Genomic DNA, 13179 nt, shown 5'->3' with positions numbered 1-13179 from the left:
TTTAGCTTACCTCAAGGGCATCCAAGATGTAGGTGTTTTTTTTCCGCAGTAGTTTAAATTTTGATATTTTTAGGTCAAACCGTTCTTGTCTGTCAGTCATATAATGCAGGTCTGTGGTCACTGTCTCAAAGAGCAAGCACAGAGTCCAAATTAAAACAATTCCCCATCGTCCAAATTAAACAATTCCCCATCATAAGTACACATTGATGGCCTAAGACACGAAACGAGCGGTTTGTGTGAGAAAACGAACAGTATTTATATCACTTTTACCTCTTGTAACACAGCCACGTCCAAGTGATCTGAATGCATACTGGTGCATATACACTATTTCGCCTTGGCTACGGAAGTTCTTAACGAATGATCACTTGGACGTGGCTCTGTACAAGAGGTAAAAACGATATAAAAACCGCTCGTTTCGTGTCTTAGGCCATCAATGTGTACTTACGATGGGGAATTGTTTAATTAGGACGATGGGGAATTGTTTTAATTTGGACTCTGTGCTTGCTCTTTGAGACAGTGACCACAGACCTGCATTATATGACTGACAGACAAGAACGGTTTGACCTAAAAATATCAAAATTGAAACTACTGCGGAAACAGAGACACCTACATCTTGGATGCCCTTGAGGTAAGCTAAAACATACCAAAATGTAATTTCAAAGTGAACTATCCCTTTAAGTAGCCTATTGTAGATCTTGTAGTATTAATTTTCTCATGCAGTTACACCTTGTCGGTTAAAAACAAGAAAGTGGCTGATAAAAACATTGAGTGGCTGGTAGATTTTGAAATCCACCAGCCACAGTGGCCGGTGGACAAAAAAGTTCATTTCCATCCCTGGTTATCTACAGAAATATGGGATTTGTCTGTGTAATGTAAAAAAAAATAAAAATAAAATCAAGATCGGTCTACCTCATTCATGATAATATTATGTAGCAGTTGTCTTGCATCATTTGAATGTCCTTTTGATGTACTGAAAATAAAAATATATATATATTTTTTTTCATGTCAGACCTGATGGAAGAGAGCGAGGAGAGTGAAGAACTGAGTGAAGTGGAGGAAGAACATCATGTCAAACCTGGAGAAAAACCTTTGAGTCGCTCAAAGACTAAAAAGACATTTTTAAAGAAAAGAGCCAAGAAATCTTTCACCTGCACTCAGTGTGGAAAAAGTTTCTTAAAAACACGTAATCTTGATGTTCACATGAGAGTTCACACTGGAGAGAAGCCGTTCACATGTGATCAGTGCGGGAAGAGTTTCACACAAACAGCACACCTTGAAATTCACATGAGGATCCACACCGGAGAAAAGCCGTTCAAGTGTGATCAGTGTGAAAAGAGATTCTCCCACAAACAGAGTTTCGATCAACACCGGAGAATTCACACCGGAGAGAAGCCGTTCACATGCACTCAGTGTGGGAAGAGTTTCATAAAAAAAAACAATCTTGATATTCACATGAGAGTTCACACCGGAGAGAAGCCGTTCTTGTGTGATCAGTGCTGGAAGAGTTTCACAAACAAAAGTAATCTTAATGTTCACATGAGGATCCACACTGGAGAGAAGCCGTTCTCATGTGATCAATGCGGCAAAGCATTTCTCTGTACATCAGCCCTGAAGAAACACCTGGCAGTTCATATGAAGGAGAAGCCGCATTCATGTTCTGTGTGTGGGAAGAGTTTTTCACTCCTGCTATATCTACAAAGACATCAGAAAATTCATAAGGATGTGAGAGAGTACATGTGCTTTGAGTGTGAGAAGACTTTTACTACAGCGAACGGTTTAAAACTGCACCAGAGAATTCACACTGGAGAAAAACCTTACAAGTGTTCACACTGTGACAAGAGATTCAATCGGTCAGAACATCTGAGAACACATGAGAGGATCCACAGCAGAGAGAAGCCGCACACGTGTGATCAGTGTGGAAAGAGATTCTCCATTAAAAGTCAGCTGAAGCTACACATGAAGATCCATACAGTGGAGAAACCAGATCACCGCAGTAGTAATTATGATACGCAAATGTCAAAATGATTTGACAATCATTTGAATTATTCGCTCTGGCTCAGCTCAAGAGAAGCAGCAGTCACATGATCTTCTCTTCCGCCTTAATAACACCAGTTAAAGCGCGAAATAAACATGAATGAGCATCTGAAAGTGTGTTAAAAGATAGAGTACAACTTATCGAAGTCCGTATCATGTGACATTGAGTCGCTCAATCAGTGTTTCAACCGTGGAAAGACGTTAGTAAACAATGTCATGTAACGTCACATTTACCTCAGAAAAAAACATATCCAGTGACCATAAACTCGTCAGTCAGCGAGAAATATTAACTCTAGAGAGGATAATTTTTTTAAATTATGCACCATATTACATATTCATTATAATTTGCAATATTCTTCAATATGTAATGCATGTTTGAATAAATCTGTAATGTTTTTTTTATGACAGCCACCATTTAAATTTTTATATAATTTCATAATTTTTATATAATTTCACTTTTTGGTGCTCAGAAAAACGCGCTGTTTTAGTGTGTAGCAAAAGAGTATGCACGTTCTGGGACATACTTCGATGACGTCATGCAACGTGAACGCGAACGTGTTTGCCTAGTTACGCACACCATGACTGTTAACAAAACATTTTACATTTCATTCATTCTTATTTGTCCAATTTAATTGTATTTAGTATTCCCATCTTTTTTTCCTCATAGTTTTTTTCCAAAATACATTTACAATGTGTCCTATACCAAATTGAGGAGTGAAGCAGGCTGTCGTCGTAGATCAACCAAACGCAGGTCGTTTGTGAGGCGGCTGGTTCTGACGTGCATGTGCAATGTGTGTAACGAAAGCTAAAATATTTAAAGTTTATAGTATAACTATTGTTTAACGTATTTTATACTTATGTATAATACTCAAAAATACCCAGATGAAAATGAACCATGCTTTTACTATAGTAAAAGTGTAGTAACCATGTTTATTTGGTTGGACTGATAAAGTTAACGTGTGTACAGCCACAGTATTACTACAAATAAGTCAGTGTGGTTAAACTATGGTTAGTGTAGTAAAAGGTGTTTATTTTCATAAGGGTTTATAGTAAGGTAACTTATAAATCTAAGACAAACATCAGAAGAAATACATAAAAAAAGACACTTGCATGACCCTACAAGATAAACACGGTACTTTTTGGCACAACATAACCCCATTAATATTACGAGATAATAAAATATAACTTTAATAAGGGTTAAACATTTGAATTCTTACACTTGAAAACTGAGGGCGATCTCCGCGGCTGCATCCGGCTGCCATGTTTACATCACCATAGATACCACCATCAACACAAAGCTCCTCCCTCCCGCACGCAATGGGTTGTGGGCAATATTAGCCGTTAGAGTGTGCATTCATAGACATCATTTATAGCTAGACGCCCTATTGGCCGCTGGGCGCAAGAAATGCGGCCGCCATCTTAAACCGGTCATACTCCTATTTGCGTTGCATAGCAGCAGTAGACGCCAGAGCACTGTGCAGCATATTCCTGCTCAAATCGGCGGACCATCGCTCGGGGAATACTTTTCACAAGTTAGATTTAACATTTAACATTACCGTACTATTGGTTGTATTTTGTGATAAAATATGCAATGTGTCCTGTATCATGGCTACATGTATGACCTTTGCAGCAAAAAAACCCGCGTGAAAATCGGTTCGGTATTCAGTGAGATATGATTAATTAAATGTGCTGACACCTGCCAAACAGATTACACTGAGCGGAGCGGTTGACCGGTTTAAGATGGCGGCCCCACGGCTCGTCCGTGCCAATAGGCAGTAGCGGTCGATAGGGCGTCTACCTATATGATGTCTATGTGTGCATTGATCTGCACTTCGAATTCTAACCGGAAATAGTAGACCATTCGGGTATCTTTGGAATACTCTTTTCAACATACTACGATTTGGGACGTACTAATTCTAGTTTCGCATACTATTTAGGACGGATAGTATGCGAATTGGGACTCAGCATCAGTCTCAGGACAGTGGGCTTTATGCCTAGCTGCACTACTTCCTGAACTTCAGCCAGCTCCCTTGTTTCCTGTATGCCGTTATTGGACAAACTTTATTAATCCAGGTGTGCCTGATTATTGTTGTTGTGACTACTGAGGTCAGGCACACCTGGATTAATCAGTTTGTCCAATAACGGCAGACAGGAAACAAAGGAGCTGGCTGAAGTTCAGGAAGTAGTGCAGCTAGGCATAAAGCCCATTTCATCTCATGGAATGATGATAATATCAGAGAATGTCTAATAGGAAGAGAATTGGCACTCTCAGGTTACTTCCGGTTTCTGGACTGGCTACAGTAACACGTCTCTGTCCATGCGGGGGCGCTCGCAGGCGAGTGCAGAATGAATGAGAGTCTATGGGGTTTCACCCCCAGAATCCACATTTCTCAGGATGTAATTTTTTGTCAAGTAATTTGAAAGTTGCATTCAAAAGGGGGGGCTAAGATAATACACTCAGCTGAAAATTGCATTTTTAAGTTCACTTATCTGTTCTAAAAATCCGTTTGTGATGAACCATGTGATGACGTCACATATTAGCAGAATGCTAGCGTGTTCCGGCCAACAACGGCCCAACCTGTATGAAATTGAAAGGACATAATTACTCATTTATTCGACTTTTGGACTATAATCTATATTGAACTTGCGGAATCAACAATAAAATCTACGTTGATTCAACGACAAGCAGGAGAAAGAGATGCATTTGCCGTCTAGCCCCATAGACTCCCATTCAGTCTGCACTCGCCCGCGATCACCTCCAGTGGAATTCTAATGGAACTGCAACCAAGATCGATACAATGGGGCTAATAGAAAGTGCCAAGGCTCTTCGTAGACGGGCTCTGATAATATCAGAAATTCTCAGTAACGGTGTTCATTTCGACCCGGAGTCGGACAATAATGCCTACAGAATCAGAGTGCTGTATGGAGATGGAACAGGTATAGTTTAGTTTAATTACGGTCATAACGTATTTGTCATCTGCTTGTATGTATCCACTATTAATAGCCTACAAGTCTGCTGTTTCTGACCAGGTCCGAATGATGATCAAAAATATACTGATGAGTTTAATAAAGTTTATTGTACATCACACAAAAGATGAAGCATCAGTTTTACTCCAGAAAATCACCATAATCTTGAGCTGAGTAAACACAGTATAAGAAGTGCGCAAGTACATAAACGAATTTCGGTAGAGTTGAGGGAGCATTTTCTTTGAAAACAAAATAATTCCACCTCGTCTTCAGCGGCTGCCTCAGATTTCGGGAGTAAATAGAGAGAGCTATGTGGATTAATACATCCAGCCACACAACACCTACAACGCTTGGGAGACATTCTCGTCAGTGCAGCAATGGCGGATGTGTACAACTCGCTGTGAACTCGATCAGGGCGGGTCTATGTTAAAACGGCAGTGTCTGTCAACACTCGTGGGCGGGGCCTGTGCTGAAGTGACGTCACTAAAGCCACATTCTGAACACAGGTCGTTTGGGAGACACTGCTGATGATTTATGGGGATTAATAAAAAAGGAGTGAGTGGATTTTTATCACTATTGGGTGGTTGTGTACATACACTGCCAACACACATTTATGTCCAATAAATGCATAATAGGTCCCCTTTAAAGCAGACCAAATCTATATTTCTTTTATTTCTCTTCTCTGTCATATTCAAGTCATATTCAAGTGTGATCAAATATGTCACAATATTTCTCAGGGTGTGTTTATTGTTGAAATCCAATTTCTGTATAAACACAAATCTTATTAAAGTTTTGACTACAAAAAAATCTAGTGGACATTTGTACTTTTGTCATTAATAAGATGACACTTGAAGTTTCATTTGAAATTATTCATTGTATTTATCCAGTTAATCAGGTCATAAAAAGATCTAAGAAAGATATTGATTTGAAATACCCAGGGGGCAAAACACCTGTTTTTTAGGAAATCAGACATGGGCTGCTGTAAAAGGTTGTCATATAAAAATGAAATCTATGATGTCTGAGGATCACAACCTGGGTGGCCAACCCGGTCAACAAGCTGCTGGAAACTTGTAATTAGGGTCAAAACAATGTTACCTCAAATTCGGCTTTAACTCCCAGAATCACCCAAACATGCTAAAACGGTTTAATTATATTCATGAATCGTGAGCCATATCTCCCTGATACTTTATGCTAGAAACAAACTGAGCACACCTTTAGAAAGAGTGGAAGATAAGCTTTCATCTGATGCCTTGATTGTACATGTAATTAGAATGTAAGAGTTAACAATGCCTCTTAATTCATAGGTAGGCAAAAAAAAAGAATTTTTTTTTTAACATTCCATTTGTAATCGGTAGCATTCTTTTCCCTTTGTTGTTGTTACAATAAACAAATTACCATGTAAAGTTAACTTTTACTGGATGAAATCATATTTTGATTTTTTTTTTTACTAACCAGACAGTCCTCATGGCCCATAAGAGTCATGTGTGGAGTAGGTTTAAAAGTATTTACTGATTAAAACTGTTACATTAAGTAGCAATTTGTACCAAAAAAAAAAAAAAAACGAAACAGACAAACAGATTCCAATTCAGGGTGATAACTAATTTCTGTAATAATGTTTATACAATTTGTTTAGCTGTTTCGGAATCACCGCTGCTGTTGCTGCTCTCTAGTGTTTCAGCATGCTGTGTCCTGCTACATTTGATTGCCAACCCCTAGAAACAGCATCCTATGTAGCATGGAGCAGTTCTTCTGACAACCTTTAACCAGAAATGGGCACAAATACATCAAAAAGTATTTAATTAAAATACAAGTAATTTGTAATTTGAAAATACAAAAATATAATTTTTACAGTCTTCTGTAGTGTAAGTGTGGCGTTAGGTATGTGTAAGAGTCTAGAATATTGCAATATTATTGTTTAGTGCAGAAGATGTGCTTTTAACGTACATGTTGCCACATACTGTCATAATAAAATATAATTACGCATATAACACTATATTTGTATTATTTACACAAAAACTAGTTAACGCTGCTGTGAGCGTGTTTCTAATAGCGCGGCTGTGACAAAGTTGACAACTTTCTTTCTTCCGACTGCCATTATCTATTTTCTTACTCTTTTTGAAAGTTGTGAAAAGACTGTTGTGGCGTTTTTCTTTTGCTATTTGAGCAAATTGGAACACAAAAAATATATTTAATGTAGTCTTTCATTCACTGCTATAGAAGTTAACCCAACTATGATGCCTTACATTTCTGAGAAACCCAGAAATGTGAACAGGGTCAATAGGATGTGTCACATCACGTGATTTACTTGCCAAAAACTGTGATAGGCAATTTGGTAGTCCTATTTGTATTTTATGTCTATGGTCCTGGGGATAGTTCACCCAAAAAGGAAAATTAGCCCATGATTTACTTACCCTGACGTCATCCTAGGTGTATATTACTTTCTTCTTTCAGAAGAATACAATCAGAGTTATATTAAAAAGTGTCCTGGCTCTTCCAAGCTTTATAATAACAGTCAATGGGTATATTTTTCATCAAAGTGCATCTGTCCATCATAAAAGCGTATCTATCCATCATAAAAGTACATCTATCCATCATAAAAGTGCATCTATCCATCATAAAAGTGCATCTATCCATCATAAAAGTGCATCTGTCCATCATAAAAGCATATCTATCCATCATAAAAGTGCATGTGTCAATCATAAAAGTGCATCTATCCATCATAAAAGTGCATCTATCCATCATAAAAGTACATCGATCCATCATAAAAGTACATCTATCCATCACAAAAGTGCATCTATTTATCATAAAAGTGCATCTATCCATCACAAAAGTGCATCTATCCATCATAAAAGTGCATCTATCCATCACAAAAGTACATCCATCCATCACAAAAGTGCATCTATCCATCATAAAAGTGCATCTATCCATCATAAAAGTGCATGTGCCAATCATAAAAGTGCGTCTATCCATCATAAAAGTGCATCTATCCATCATAAAAGTGCATCTATCCATCATAAAAGTGCATCTGTCCATCATAAAAGTGCATCTGTCCATCATAAAAGTGCATCTATCATCATAAAAGTGCATCTATCCATCATAAAAGTGCATCTATCCATCATAAAAGTGCATCTATCCATCATAAAAGTGCATCTGTCCATCATAAAAGTGCATCTATCCATCATAAAAGTGCATCTGTCCATCATAAAAGTGCATCTACAGGACAGATGCACTTTTATGATGGATAGATGCACTTTTATGATGGACAGATGCTCTTTTATGATGATAGTCGACTTTTATGATGGACAGATGCTCTTTTATGATGGATAGATGCACTTTTATGATTGACACATGCACTTTTATGGATGGATAGATGCACTTTTATGATGGATAGATGCACTTTTATGAGGACAGATGCACTTTAATGATGGATAGACACACTTTTATGATGGATAGATATGCTTTTATGATGGATAGATGGATAGATCTATCCATCATAAAAGTGCATCTATCCATCATAAAAGTGCATCTATCCATCATAAAAGTGCATCTGTCCATCATAAAAGTGCATCTATCCATCATAAAAGTGCATCTGTCCATCATAAAAGCATATCTATCCATCATAAGTAGTAAGTAAGTAAGTAAGTAAGTAAGTTGTATTTATATAGCACCTTTCACAGGTATAAGGCCACAAAGTGCTTCACAACAAAAACATTTATATCATAAAATACACACAATAAAAGCATAGACAGAACATGATCTATCCATCATAAAAGTGCATATATTCATCATAAAAGTGCATCTGTCCATCATAAAAGTGCATCTATGCATCATAAAAGTGCATCTGTCCATCATAAAAGTAAATCTATGATGGATAGACACACTTTTATGATAGATAGACACACTTTTATGATGGACACATGCACTTTTATGATGGATAGATGCACTTTTATGATGGACAGATGCACTTTTATGATGGATAGATGCACTTTTATGATGAACAGATGCACTTTTATGATGGATATATGCACTTTTATGATGGATAGACGCACTTTTATGATGGATAGATGCACTTTTATGATGGACAGATGCACTTTTATGATGGATAGACGCACTTTTATGATGGACAGATGCACTTTTATGATGGATAGATGCACTTTTATGATGGACAGATGCACTTTTATGATGGATAGATGCACTTTTATGATGAACAGATGCACTTTTATGATGGATATATGCACTTTTATGATGGATAGACGCACTTTTATGATGGATAGATGCACTTTTATGATGGACAGATGCACTTTTATGATGGATAGACGCACTTTTATGATGGATAGATGCACTTTTATGATGATAGATGCACTTTTATGATGGACAGATGCACTTTTATGATGGATAGATGCACTTTTATGATGAACAGATGCACTTTTATGATGGATATATGCACTTTTATGATGGATAGACGCACTTTTATGATGGATAGATGCACTTTTATGATGGACAGATGCACTTTTATGATGGATAGACGCACTTTTATGATGGATAGATGCACTTTTATGATGGATAGATGCACTTTTATGATGGAGACATGCACTTTTATGATGGACAGATGCACTTTTATGATGGATAGATGCACTTTTATGATGGATAGATGCTCTTTTATGATGGATTGATGTACTTTTATGATGGATAGATGCACTTTAATGATGGATAGACGCACTTTTATGATGGACACATGCACTTTTATGATGGATAGATGCACTTTTATGATGGATAGATGCACTTTTATGATGGACAGATGCTCTTTTATGATGGATAGATGCACTTTTATGATGGACAGATGCACTTTTATGATGCACTTCAATGATGGATAGATGCACTTTTATGATGGATAGATGCACTTTTATGATGGACAGATGCACTTTTATGATGGATAGATGCACTTTTATGATGGACAGATGCACTTTTATGATGGATAGATGCACTTTTATGATGAACAGATGCACTTTTATGATGGATATATGCACTTTTATGATGGATAGACGCACTTTTATGATGGATAGATGCACTTTTATGATGGACAGATGCACTTTTATGATGGATAGACGCACTTTTATGATGGATAGATGCACTTTTATGATGGATAGATGCACTTTTATGATGGACAGATGCACTTTTATGATGGATAGATGCACTTTTATGATGAACAGATGCACTTTTATGATGGATATATGCACTTTTATGATGGATAGACGCACTTTTATGATGGATAGATGCACTTTTATGATGGACAGATGCACTTTTATGATGGATAGACGCACTTTTATGATGGATAGATGCACTTTTATGATGGATAGATGCACTTTTATGATGGAGACATGCACTTTTATGATGGACAGATGCACTTTTATGATGGATAGATGCACTTTTATGATGGATAGATGCTCTTTTATGATGGATTGATGTACTTTTATGATGGATAGATGCACTTTAATGATGGATAGACGCACTTTTATGATGGACACATGCACTTTTATGATGGATAGATGCACTTTTATGATGGATAGATGCACTTTTATGATGGACAGATGCTCTTTTATGATGGATAGATGCACTTTTATGATGGACAGATGCACTTTTATGATGCACTTCAATGATGGATAGATGCACTTTTATGATGGATAGATGCACTTTTATGATGGACAGATGCACTTTTATGATGGATAGATGCACTTTTATGATGGACAGATGCACTTTTATGATGGATAGATGCACTTTTATGATGGACACATGCACTTTTATGATGGACAGATGCACTTTTATGATGGAGACATGCACTTTTATGATGGATAGATGCACTTTTATGATTGACAGATGCACTTTTATGATTGACAGATGCTCTTTTATGATGTATAGATGCACTTTTATGATGGACAGATGCACTTTTATGATGGATAGATGCACTTTTATGATGGACAGATGCTCTTTTATGATGGATAGATGCACTTTTATGATTGACATGCACTATTATGATGGATAGATGCACTTTTATGATGGACAGATGCACTTTTATGATGGATAGACACTTTTATGATGGATAGATGCACTTTTATGATGGACAGATGCACTTTTATGATGGATAGGTGCACTTTTATGATGGATAGACGCACTTTTATGATGGACACATGCACTTTTATGATGGACAGATGCACTTTTATGATGGATAGATGCACTTTTATGATGGATAGACGCACTTTTATGATAGACACATGCACTTTTATGATGGATAGATGCACTTTTATGATGGAGACATGCACTTTTATGATGGATAGATGCACTTTTATGATGGATAGATGCACTTTTATGATGGACAGATGCACTTTTATGATGGACAGATGCACTTTTATGATGGATAGATGCACTTTTATGATGGACAGATGCTCTTTTATGATGATAGTCGACTTTTATGATGGACAGATGCTCTTTTATGATGGATAGATGCACTTTTATGATTGACACATGCACTTTTATGGATGGATAGATGCACTTTTATGATGGATAGATGCACTTTTATGAGGACAGATGCACTTTAATGATGGATAGACACACTTTTATGATGGATAGATATGCTTTTATGATGGATAGATGCACTTTTATGATGGATAGACGCACTTTTATGATAGACAGATGCACTTTTATGATGGATAGATGTACTTTTATGATGGATAGATACGCTTTTATGATGGACAGATGCACTTTTATGATGGACAGATGCACTTTGATGAAAAATATACCCATTGACTGTCATTATAAAGCTTGGAAGAGCCAGGACACTTTTTAATATAACTCTGATTGTATTCTTCTGAAAGAAGAAAGTAATATACACCTAGGATGACGTCAGGGTAAGTAAATCATGGGCTAATTTTCCTTTTTGGGTGAACTATCCCCAGGACCATAGACATAAAATACAAATAGGACTACCAAATTGCCTATCACAGTTTTTGGCAAGTAAATCACGTGATGTGACACATCCTATTGACCCTGTTCACATTTCTGGGTTTCTCAGAAATGTAAGGCATCATAGTTGGGTTAACTTCTATAGCAGTGAATGAAAGACTACATTAAATATATTTTTTGTGTTCCAATTTGCTCAAATAGCAAAAGAAAAACGCCACAACAGTCTTTTCACAACTTTCAAAAAGAGTAAGAAAATAGATAATGGCAGTCGGAAGAAAGAAAGTTGTCAACTTTGTCACAGCCGCGCTATTAGAAACACGCTCACAGCAGCGTTAACTAGTTTTTGTGTAAATAATACAAATATAGTGTTATATGCGTAATTATATTTTATTATGACAGTATGTGGCAACATGTACGTTAAAAGCACATCTTCTGCACTAAACAATAATATTGCAATATTCTAGACTCTTACACGTACCTAACGCCACACTTACACTACAGAAGACTGTAAAAATTATATTTTTGTATTTTCAAATTACAAATTACTTGTATTTTAATTAAATACTTTTTGATGTATTTGTGCCCATTTCTGGTTAAAGGTTGTCAGAAGAACTGCTCCATGCTACATAGGATGCTGTTGCTAGGGGTTGGCAATCAAATGTAGCAGGACACAGCATGCTGAAACACTAGAGAGCAGCAACAGCAGCGGTGATTCCGAAACAGCTAAACAAATTGTATAAACATTATTACAGAAATTAGTTATCACCCTGAATTGGAATCTGTTTGTCTGTTTCGTTTTTTTTTTTTTTGGTACAAATTGCTACTTAATGTAACAGTTTTAATCAGTAAATACTTTTAAACCTACTCCACACATGACTCTTATGGGCCATGAGGACTGTCTGGTTAGTAAAAAAAAAAATCAAAATATGATTTCATCCAGTAAAAGTTAACTTTACATGGTAATTTGTTTATTGTGACAACAACAAAGGGAAAAGAATGCTACCGATTACAAATGGAATGTTAAAAAAAAATTCTTTTTTTTTGCCTACCTATGAATTAAGAGGCATTGTTAACTCTTACATTCTAATTACATGTAAAATCAAGGCATCAGATGAAAGCTTATCTTCCACTCTTTCTAAAGGTGTGCTCAGTTTGTTTCTAGCATAAAGTATCAGGGAGATATGGCTCACGATTCATGAATATAATTAAACCGTTTTAGCA

Source organism: Scardinius erythrophthalmus (assembly GCF_964197995.2).
Source record: "Scardinius erythrophthalmus genome assembly, chromosome: 8".
Taxonomy (NCBI): Eukaryota; Metazoa; Chordata; class Actinopteri; order Cypriniformes; family Leuciscidae; genus Scardinius; species Scardinius erythrophthalmus.
Note: the sequence above shows the minus strand (reverse complement) of the source record.